We start from the raw sequence: 10,009 nt of genomic DNA, 5'->3' as shown, positions 1-10,009 counted from the left end.
ACAAAATATTAAAGATACTGTCACGTGTGCTCCCTCTCCGGCCTCTAGGTCACCAGGCTGCTCGTTATGGCGCACACCTGTCACCATCATTACGCGCGCCTACGCATCGTCAGACTCACCAGGACTCCATCACCTCCCTGATTAACTTCCCTATATATGTCACTCCCTTTGGTTCCTTCCCCAGGCGTTATTGTTTCTGTTCAAGTGTTGAGTTTGTGTGCTGTTCCTGCTTTGTTTTATGTTTGCATTTATTTATTAAAACACTCTTTACTGATACCGTCCGAATATTGAGTTCTCCTCCCCTCGTTTGCCCTCAGAACAGCCTCAATTCGTCGGGGCATGGACTCTACAAGGTGTGGAAAGCCTTCCACAGGGATTCTGGTCCATATTGACTCCAATGCTTCCCACAGTTGTGTCAAGTTGGCTGGTGAACTGTTCTTGATAAGATTGGGAAACGGTTGAGTGTGAAAAACCCAGCAGCATTGCAGTTCTTGACACAAACCGGTGTGCCTGGCCCCTACTACCATATCCTGTTCAAAGGCACTTCAATCTTTTGTCTTGCCCATTCACCCTCTGAATGGCACATACACAATCCATGCCTCAATTGTTTCAAGGCTTAAGATCCTTCTTTAAATCTGTCTCCTCCCCTTCATCTACACTGATTGAAGTGGATTTAACAAGTGACGTCAATAAGGGATCATAGCTTCACCTAGTCAGCCTGTCATGGAAAAAGCATGTGTCCTTAATGTTTTGTACACTGTGTATAACCATACCAATTGTAACCAGGCTGTAATTTCATGTTGAAGTTATGTAAGACATGTTTATGATTCATAGCACTTCTTGATCATTTTTAATGTTCATTAGTGAGTATAGTACCTAATAACTCAATGGATATTCTGGGAAGTTATATGCCTACAACACAATAAAAGACAAGTCGACCAGATAGTTTTCAAGTTTTTATTAGGGAAGCTGCAGCAGGGGCATCAGAACAGCTCAGTCCCTGGGTGGAGGGGTTGGTGAGCAGGTCGTCACACGCTGCAGCCATAAAGGGTCATCTGGTGTCAGAGGTTAAACAGAGCTCACTGGACCCAATATTAACCTGAGATCAGTGTATATGAAAATGTCATAACTTCACTCAATCTTCACACTGACTTAGTGACTGAAAGTTGGAATTACAGCAAGTATCTCAGCTTAGTATTTGGTCCACTGAGTATGGGCACACTGGACAGAGGCTGGGACAGCAAGGGCATGACAACATAAACATTTTTCAGTTGGAGGGCTGTTAAAGAATATCTTCTATAGATCAGTAAATAATCAACTTTTTATTGCGATATCGTATTAGCATACTTGGGTTCAGAAACCTACACAACGTAAATTAAATGGAATGACTTGTCATAATTTGGTCTCAAAACTAGTCATCATTATGGTCGTAGTGACATTTTCTATGGGAATGCTTTGATTAAGGTCAGCAAAGTTAAGTACGAGCATGTTGGGCTATACAAAAAAGTTATCAAAGTTTATTGGTTGCGTACAGATTTGCAGGTGCAGCAAAATTCTTATGTTTCTAGCTCCAACAATGCAGTTATATCTAGTAATACAATACATAATCCAAACTTTTGAAGAAGAAATGAAGACGTATCAGAATAATGTATGCGAATGTAGAATTTCCCTGATTAACGTACAAAAGTTTTTTTCTGGGTGTAAGTAACAATACTAGAAATGTTCTGAGCAAATAAGGTAAGAAATAACACAAACAAATCTAAATACTGCAAAGTTGTCGGGGAGCGAGGAACAAGGCGACTGCGTCTCAACATACAGTTCTGTGAATGCATCCTTTTCAAGACATGCTTAATAATAATTTATTGGTCCCAGCCAGTTATCCAGTGTGACCTTTAACCTCAGGATCCGCACTTCTGCACGGCTGTCTCTGACGACGCCGGGCCGCCGTTAGCGATACCATCATCAGGTTCAGGGGTCATTACGGCCGCCGGTGGATCAGAACCTGATGTCAACTGCTCCTTCTTAAAGCCTGAGGAGACAGGAAATAAAGAGAAGTAGCACACACACGTTCTATGTAAAGGTTATGCAAAGGGCAAACCAGGTTTAGTAGACCAGCGCCAAAATTGATTTAGTTACCAAAAGATGCAATTAGCCTGCCTAATCGTAGTGACTGATAATGCTTTATAAATCCTAGCCGTACATAGCTGGTTATCAAACAAGAGCTCAAGAAGTATCCAATTGTCAAAACAGTTGCCGTCACGACTGACACAGGGTAAACGTTAGACGTATTTTAAAGACATATGGAGTGACCTTAGAGTGTTATTATAGAAGTTGCTACACAGATCTAAGAAATGTTGTCCAACCAGGGTTTAGAGATTAACCTTCTCAGCCGGTGCTTAAAATGTGGAGATGCAATAAGCTAATTGAAATTAGAAGACTTAGCCTGCAAGCCATGGGATAACTCTCTCTGAGTCTCTGATAAGGGAACCTATTACCAGTGCCAGCCACCCCATTGGGCAAAAACTGGTTAAATCAACATTGTTCCACTTCATTAAATAATAATAATAAATGTGATGACGTTGAATCAATGTGAAAAACTGATTGGATTTTCAAAAATGGAATTTAGTCTTTTTCACCCAACTTTGAACATAAATCCAATGTCATGGTGAAATGTTTCGTTGATTTCACATTGGTTGATTTCACATTGGTTGACAACAGAAACAGAGGTTGAACTGTCTGTGCTACATATCAGTGTAATGTATCAATGGCCAATATTTTCCTATTAAAATGTATACATGCAGTAAAGAGGGTAATGAAACGCAGGGCTCTATTCAATGTGGATTGATGAACTACAGATTGCGAGATAGAGATGTAAAGGTCATTTCTGACTGAGCTGACATAGGCAGCGAGTTAAAGAGCCTGCAGACTGTGGGGGAAAACACAAGGAAGTGGTTATTGGCGGTTCTAACAGTGGATATTCATAAAATCCGTCATGATTTATGTGTTCTAACAGGCCCACAATATGGTTATTAAAATCAAATATGGATATATTAAGCTGTTTATGCAGCATAATGTTGGGTTTTAACTTGAAATGTACTTATTCCCGTCACTACATAATAACTTATTGATTACGTTACATGTATGATAAGGCAGGCCAGCTGCAGGGCAATAGTATCTGATAAGGCAGGCCAGCTGAAGGCCAATAGTCTCTGATAAGGCAGGCCAGCTGAAGGCCAATAGTCTCTGATAAGGCAGGCCAGCTGAAGGGCAATAGTCTCTGATAAGGCAGGCCAGCTGAAGGGCAATAGTCTCTGATAAGGCAGGCCAGCTGAAGGCCAATAGTCTCTGATAAGGCAGGCCAGCTGAAGGGCAATAGTCTCTGATAAGGCAGGCCAGCTGCAGAACTAGGGGGAGCGGGGATGTATTGGCTGTCTAGATATGTAAGGAGTTGACCATGCCTAGTAGGAGGTTATAAACACATGTGCTTGTGTAATCATAACTAGGGCTGTTGAGTTAACTGTATTTCCGCCACACCGGTGATCACGAGTCATGACGGCAGTCAAATTCCACGTGACCGTTTAGTCACAGTAAGGCTTCTCCAAGCTCTGATGCTGCGGATTGTCATTAGTAGCCTACCAAACTTGTTAACTGCTTGTTCTCAGCACTCTATTGTCCCTCTAAATCACTCTGACATTAATGCAAATATGATCAAAAATCTAATCAAACACTTCATGAGAGTCCATGAGCTCATGTTGCGCAAAATTTTTATAGGCTATGCAATTGCGCAAGAAAACAGAGTAATGACCACTATTAAAAAGAGAAGGATCACATCAGCTTTCTATAGGCTAGGCCTACTATATTTATTTCTTAACTTTCCTAATATTAAGCACACTGCTTCTCTTTACAACAGGAGTCTAGACTACCTGTCTGGCATGTAATGAAAATGAACAGTGGGAAAAGCGTCCTCCATTCGCTTTTTAAGTTCATAGATGACATGTATTTTTTCCCTCTGCCCCGTTTCGATACAGGTGCATGATAATGGTCCATTCTAAATCAAAACTCATTTTACACATATATTATTTAGTATGTGTAAAGACAAGATTAAACCAAGAATAGTTTGATGGGTGACAATATTAGCCTATCACTTGTGAATGATGCCCAGCTTAAGGCAAGAAACAGAGCATGCCTTGTTTTTGGGACTTTTTGTAATCATAGTCGCACACTTCATGTAGTCCAGCCCATAGGCCAATATGTTTTGAGAAGGTTTTTATCACAACTAAAGTGGCCAAATAACTTTAAATGAAGCACATTCATACACTTTACAGCGGATGTAGAGCCTAACTGGCATAAAATATCCAGCACGTGAGTTTCAAGTTTGGGGAACAATTTTCAAATGCATCTTTATAATAAAAGCATTTACCTGTATAATCACATTTGTGGTCACATTTGAGAATGGTGTTTTCTGCTAATGGAACATTTGGTCTTATATCCTACCGTGTGTGCATTGCTGGGCTTATAATGTGAAGAAATACCCTAATAGTTTATCAGCATTTTAAGCTAAACGTTCTGATCTGTTGCGTCAGGCTCATTGCTTAAAACAGGTTTTTTGATGCTAGTGGTTGTATTCATTTGGGATCTATCGTGTCCCACAACTGTCCCAGACTATGTTGGGAATATTTATTTCTCGCAGAGAATAGGTCAACTTTTGTACTACAGGGGATAGTAGATTGACAAAGGATAGTGCTTCTGCTGTTCGTTAGGCCTACTCATCTTGTTGGCTGACGAAAAGCAAATGTGGACAGTTCTTTAAATATCTTCAATATGAGCCTCGGAATTGGATAAGGACGCGCTCAGTTGCGTTCACGATGGGTCTGTCTTGTAGCCTGTGAGAAAGACCAGATCGATCACGTGACAGAGTCATGTGAGTGAGAGGTGCTTCAGCACGCAGCCGGGAGGAGGGAATGATCATTATTATATTTCAGCCCAAGGGTCCAAAGTCCCTTGGGAATGGATGTTTTTAGGGGGCATTACAACCACACAAAGGGGATGTAGCCAGGAAATTGCTTGTCAAATTGTGAATGAGAGACTGATGAAGTGTGTGAAGCCTGCACAAAAAAAATAACATATTACATCTTTCATTGTAAATACAATAAATGTGTAAATACAATTTTTAAAAAATGTAAATATTTAACCTGCTCCAAAATAACTTCAGAGTCACGCTCATAAAGTGTATAATAGTTTCCCCTTCTTTAGCACAGAAAAGGCAGATGTCTAAATTCATGGATTTAGAGGACAACTGCAAGGGTATACTTTGTGCAAGATTTTAAAGTGAATTTATTTTACTTTATTTGATATACAAAATGTGTGAGGGAGCAATCAAGCTTTCTTCCATTCAATTTCAGTAGCATATGCATTCCAGAAGAATTTCCCTCAAGGAGATATCTTGTTCTTGGAGTTAAAAAGTAATTACATTTGTTTTCCAGCAGGGGGAAACCTTCTAACAGAAGTTGTGCACCTATCTTGCCATTTTCTCCAAAACACAAATGACATTTAATTAATTGAGTAAGTCCTGAAGGTATTGCTTTGCATATAGAATAAAATTCTTTATAACGTATAGGGAAGGTCTATTTTTCTAAAGAACTTTCTATAAGAGTATATTTCCTTCTTTATCAAATAAATCAATTAATTCTTATTTCTATGGTTGTAAGGTAGTTTAGCTCTGTGGCATTGTTCGGTAATGCCAGTATACTTAACAATGGTATTGTTAAGTGGCGCCATTGTTCTAATCTATGCCATAGATGTAGGTAGTTCTGTGGCATTGTTCTAATCTATGCCAGTGTAACGGATGTGAAACGGCTAGCTTAGTTAGCGGTGCGCGCTAAATAGTGTTTCAATCGGTGATGTCACTTGCTCTGAGACCTTGAAGTAGTAGTTCCCCTTGGCTTTTGTGGAGCGATGGGTAACGATGCTTCGTGGGTGACTGTTGTTGATGTGTGCAGAGAGTCCCTGGTTCGCGCCCAGGTATGGGCGAGGGGACGGTCTAAAAAAATACTGTTACACCAGAGGTAGTTAGCTCTGTGGCAATGTTCGGTAATTACAGCGTTCTTAAAGCTGCAATATGCAACTTTTTGGGTGTGAGTTGTAGATCTGACATTCACACAGTAGTAATTCAATATTAAACTGATTATGGCAGTAGGCAGATTATGCAATAGCCATGTAAACACCTTACTTAATCTTAAAATCAAAGAAGACATACAGATGAAGTCAGAGGTTTAAATAAACAAGTTTTAATGACTCCAACCTAAGTGTTTCAACCACTCAACAAATTTCTTGTTAACAAACTATAGTTTTGGCAAGTCGGTTAGGACATCTACTTTGTGCATGACAAGTCATTTTTCCAACAATTATTTACAGACATTATTTCACTTATAATTCACTGTATCACAATTCCAGTGGGTCAGAAGTTTAGATACACTAAGTTGACTGTGACTTTAAACAGCTTGGAAAATTCCAGAAAATTATGTCATGGCTTTAGAAGCTTCTGATAGGCTAATTGTCATAATTTGAGGAAATTGGAGGTGTACCTGTGGATGTATTTCAAGGCGTACCTTGAAAGTGCCTCTTTGCTTGACATCATGGGAATATCAAAAGAAATCAGCAAAGACCTCAGAAAAAATTTGTAGACCTCCACAAGTCTGGTTCAAATTTCCAAATGCCTGAAGGTACCACGTTCATCTGTACAAACAATAGTATGCAAGTATAAACACCATGGGACCACGCAGCTGTCATACTGCTCAAGAAGGAGACGCATTCTGTCTCCCAGAGATGAACGTACTTTGGTGCGAAAAGTGCAAATCAATCCCAGAACAGCAGCAAAGGACCTTGTGAAGATGCTGGAGGAAACATGTACAAAAGTATCTATAGCCACAGTAAAACGAGTCCTATGTCGATATAACCCGAAAGGCCGCTCATCAAGGAAGAAGCCACTCCTCCAAAACTGCCATAAAAAAGTCAACTGCACATGGGGACAAAGATCGTACTTTTTGGAGAAATGTCCTCTGGTCTGATGAAACAAAAATAGAACTGTTTGGTCATAATGACCATTGTTATGTTTGGAGGAAAAAGGGGGAGGCTTGCAAGCCGAAGAACACCATCCCAACGGTAAAGCACGGGGGTGGCAGCATCATGTTGTGGGGGTGCTTTGCTGCAGGAGGGACTTGTGCACTTCACAAAATAGATGGCATCATGAGGCAGGAAAATGATATGGATATATTGAAGCAACATCTCAAGACATAAGTCTGGAAGTTAAAGCTTGGTCGCAAATGGGTCTTCCAAATGGATAATGACCCCAAGCATACTTCCAAAGTTGTGGCAAAATGGCTTGAGGACAACAGTCAAGGTATTGGAGTGGCCATCACAAAGCCCTGACCTCAATCCTATAGAACATTTGTGGGCTGAACTGAAAAAGTTTGTGCGAGCAAGGAGGCCTACAAACCTGACTCAGTTACACCAGCTCTGTCAGGAGGAATGGGCCAAAATTCACTCAACTTATTGAGGAAAGGCTACCCGAAACATTTGACCCAAGTTAAATAATTTAAAGGCAATGCTATCAAATACTAATTGAGTGTATTTAAACTTCTGACCCACTGATAATGTGATGAAAGGATTAAATGTCAGGAATTGTGAAAAACTGAGTTTAAATGTATTTGGCCAAGGTGTATGTAAACTTACGACTTCAACTGTACACCTGGTTCTTTACACTCTAAACACCGTAAAAACGGCGATTCGAACTCAGAATCAAATATGCTGCCCAAAAATAACATTGTCACTGTGGTAGAATAGTAGTTTATTTTGATTGCCGACTTTCTGCATTCATCAGGGTGCCACCAGGTTTCACGTGTCCATGTAAACAGGTTAATTTGGGGAAATCGTTATTTTTTGCAAAGCATGTAAACTTTAATCGAACTATGATATTAATCTGACTAGCCACTATAACCAGATTGTGTGCATGTAACCATAGTCATTGAAAGCAAGTATAAGAAGGGGTAGATCTTTATTAAATGTGTCATTCAGTCTGACACCGAGTTTATAATAAACACGTTTCCTAATTCATTGTGATATGACATATAATGCCGCCTAAAAAAATCCATGCGTTATTTTTTCAGACGATAGTGCTCTACAATAGGAGTAGATGGCTAGAGTGAATTTACGAACGCACCCAAAGATACGCCGTCTAAAAATCGCTCGACCTTTTCCTGGTTGCTAAAATTCTAATTGTTCGCCTAATTTCAGTTTGTGATAAAACAAAAATTATGTATTTTCAGCTGGTGTACAAAACCGAAAGGAAGACGCAAAAACACATCTTAAGAGTTCTTAAGAGTTCTTTGTGATAAAACAAGAGCTGACATACAAATCATTAAAATCCAGACAGAAAATATTTACACAAGAAGCAATCTAATATCACACAGTCAAAACTCACACAAGAAGCAATCTAATATCACACAGTCAAAACTCACCGTCGTTTAGTTAAGTTCACCATTCTGCGATTCTCACTGTTAATAAACATCAGGCGTTTCAACACAAAGGTTAAAAAATTATGTATTTTCAGCTGGTGTACAAAACCGAAAGGAAGACGCAAAAACACATCTTAAGAACTCTTAAGAACTCTTAAGATGTGTTTTTGCGTCTTCCTTTCGGTTTTGTACACCAGCTGAAAATACATAATTTTTGTTTTTATCACAAACTGAAATTAGGCGAACAATTAGAATTTTAGCAACCAGGAAAAGGGCGAGCGATTTTTAGACAGCGTATCTTTGGGTGCGTTCGTAAATTCACTCTAGCCATCTACTCCGATTGTAGAGCACTCACGTCTGTGTGCCAGAGCGCAAAATAACTGATGAATTTACGAACACGGAAAACCCATTGAATATGAACAGTGTCAAACGTCGGCAAAAAAGGTATTACATTGTTGCCAGCAGCACAGCTAGTCACTAACGCTCTAGATAACATAACAGCCTAGACAGCTCTGTCATGGTGAGTAAAATGGTCAGTGAGGTGTTCTGTCATTTGTGTCTGGAAGTAGCTGACAAGCTAGCCAACTTTAGCCAGTTAACGTTCGGTCAGAACGCTCGGATGAACCCTTCTCGACCAGCGCGTTCAGTGAGCGCTCCGAACGCTCCGAGAATGAAACGCTCTGAATTTACGAACAACCCAAAGTGCACTCTGACACACTGGAAGCAATTTACGAACGCACCCTGTACTGCGGCATTGTTAGGTAACGCAAGTGTTCTTGTATGGCATTGTAGATAAATTGATAACAATCAGCATTGTTGCATATCTATGGCATTACTGTTCTTACCAATAACACCACATGGTGTGAAGATGGGCTTTTCCTCTTGCTCTCCCTCAGCAATGTGGGCCCGAATCTTCCTCACCGTCCAGATGCTGGCTGAAAGATGGAGAGAATGAGACAGATAATTATTAGCAAAACATTATTGAAATGACACCTCACAAGATATCATTGGCATAGATGTGTATAGCCTGAGTAACATGACTTCATATATGTTACTTTGTAACAACTAGAATGAAGAGATCGGCGCGCACCTTTGATCAGCAGTCAGACCATGGCGCGAGAGTCTGTTCTTCTTTCTCCTCAGAAAATTGATGTTTTTGTCGCCAGATAGAGGGATTTATTTTAGTAGTAAAGTCGATCTGCTGTTACCAAACCTGTTACCAAACCAGTTACACAAAAGCACACCCAATTACGTATGCGGATAACCTTAGAGGTGGAGTTTCAGGAACTCGTCTCTCTATTGGAGCAGATAGCTACACGGCTTCACTGATTGGCTACTTCTTTATGGCGCAATAGTTACGTCTGACCTAGTCTCGTGATCTGCTTATGTATTGGATAAGTGAATTGAGGAGTATTTTTGGTGATGGTAAACATGTCATACATATCACTCTGAATTAGAAAACGTGTTTATTATAAACTCGTTTGACACATTTACTA

General features: G+C 40.0%; 1 long non-coding RNA gene across 1 annotated transcript; it reads right to left on the bottom strand.

Annotated features, from left to right (window-relative positions):
* Window positions 1–943: 943 nt before the first annotated feature.
* Window positions 944–9,787, bottom strand: LOC139404457 (uncharacterized). Its single transcript, XR_011633844.1, has 3 exons — window positions 9,604–9,787; window positions 9,359–9,448; window positions 944–2,029 (listed from the first exon to the last, which is right to left on the bottom strand). It is a non-coding gene; the product is annotated as an uncharacterized lncRNA (long non-coding RNA).
* Between the last annotated feature and the right edge of the window lie 222 nt (window positions 9,788–10,009).

The sequence above is a fragment of the Oncorhynchus clarkii genome, chromosome 3 (assembly GCF_045791955.1).
Source record: "Oncorhynchus clarkii lewisi isolate Uvic-CL-2024 chromosome 3, UVic_Ocla_1.0, whole genome shotgun sequence".
NCBI classification, from domain to species: Eukaryota; Metazoa; Chordata; class Actinopteri; order Salmoniformes; family Salmonidae; genus Oncorhynchus; species Oncorhynchus clarkii.
This window is presented reverse-complemented; position numbering and strand designations above follow the sequence as displayed.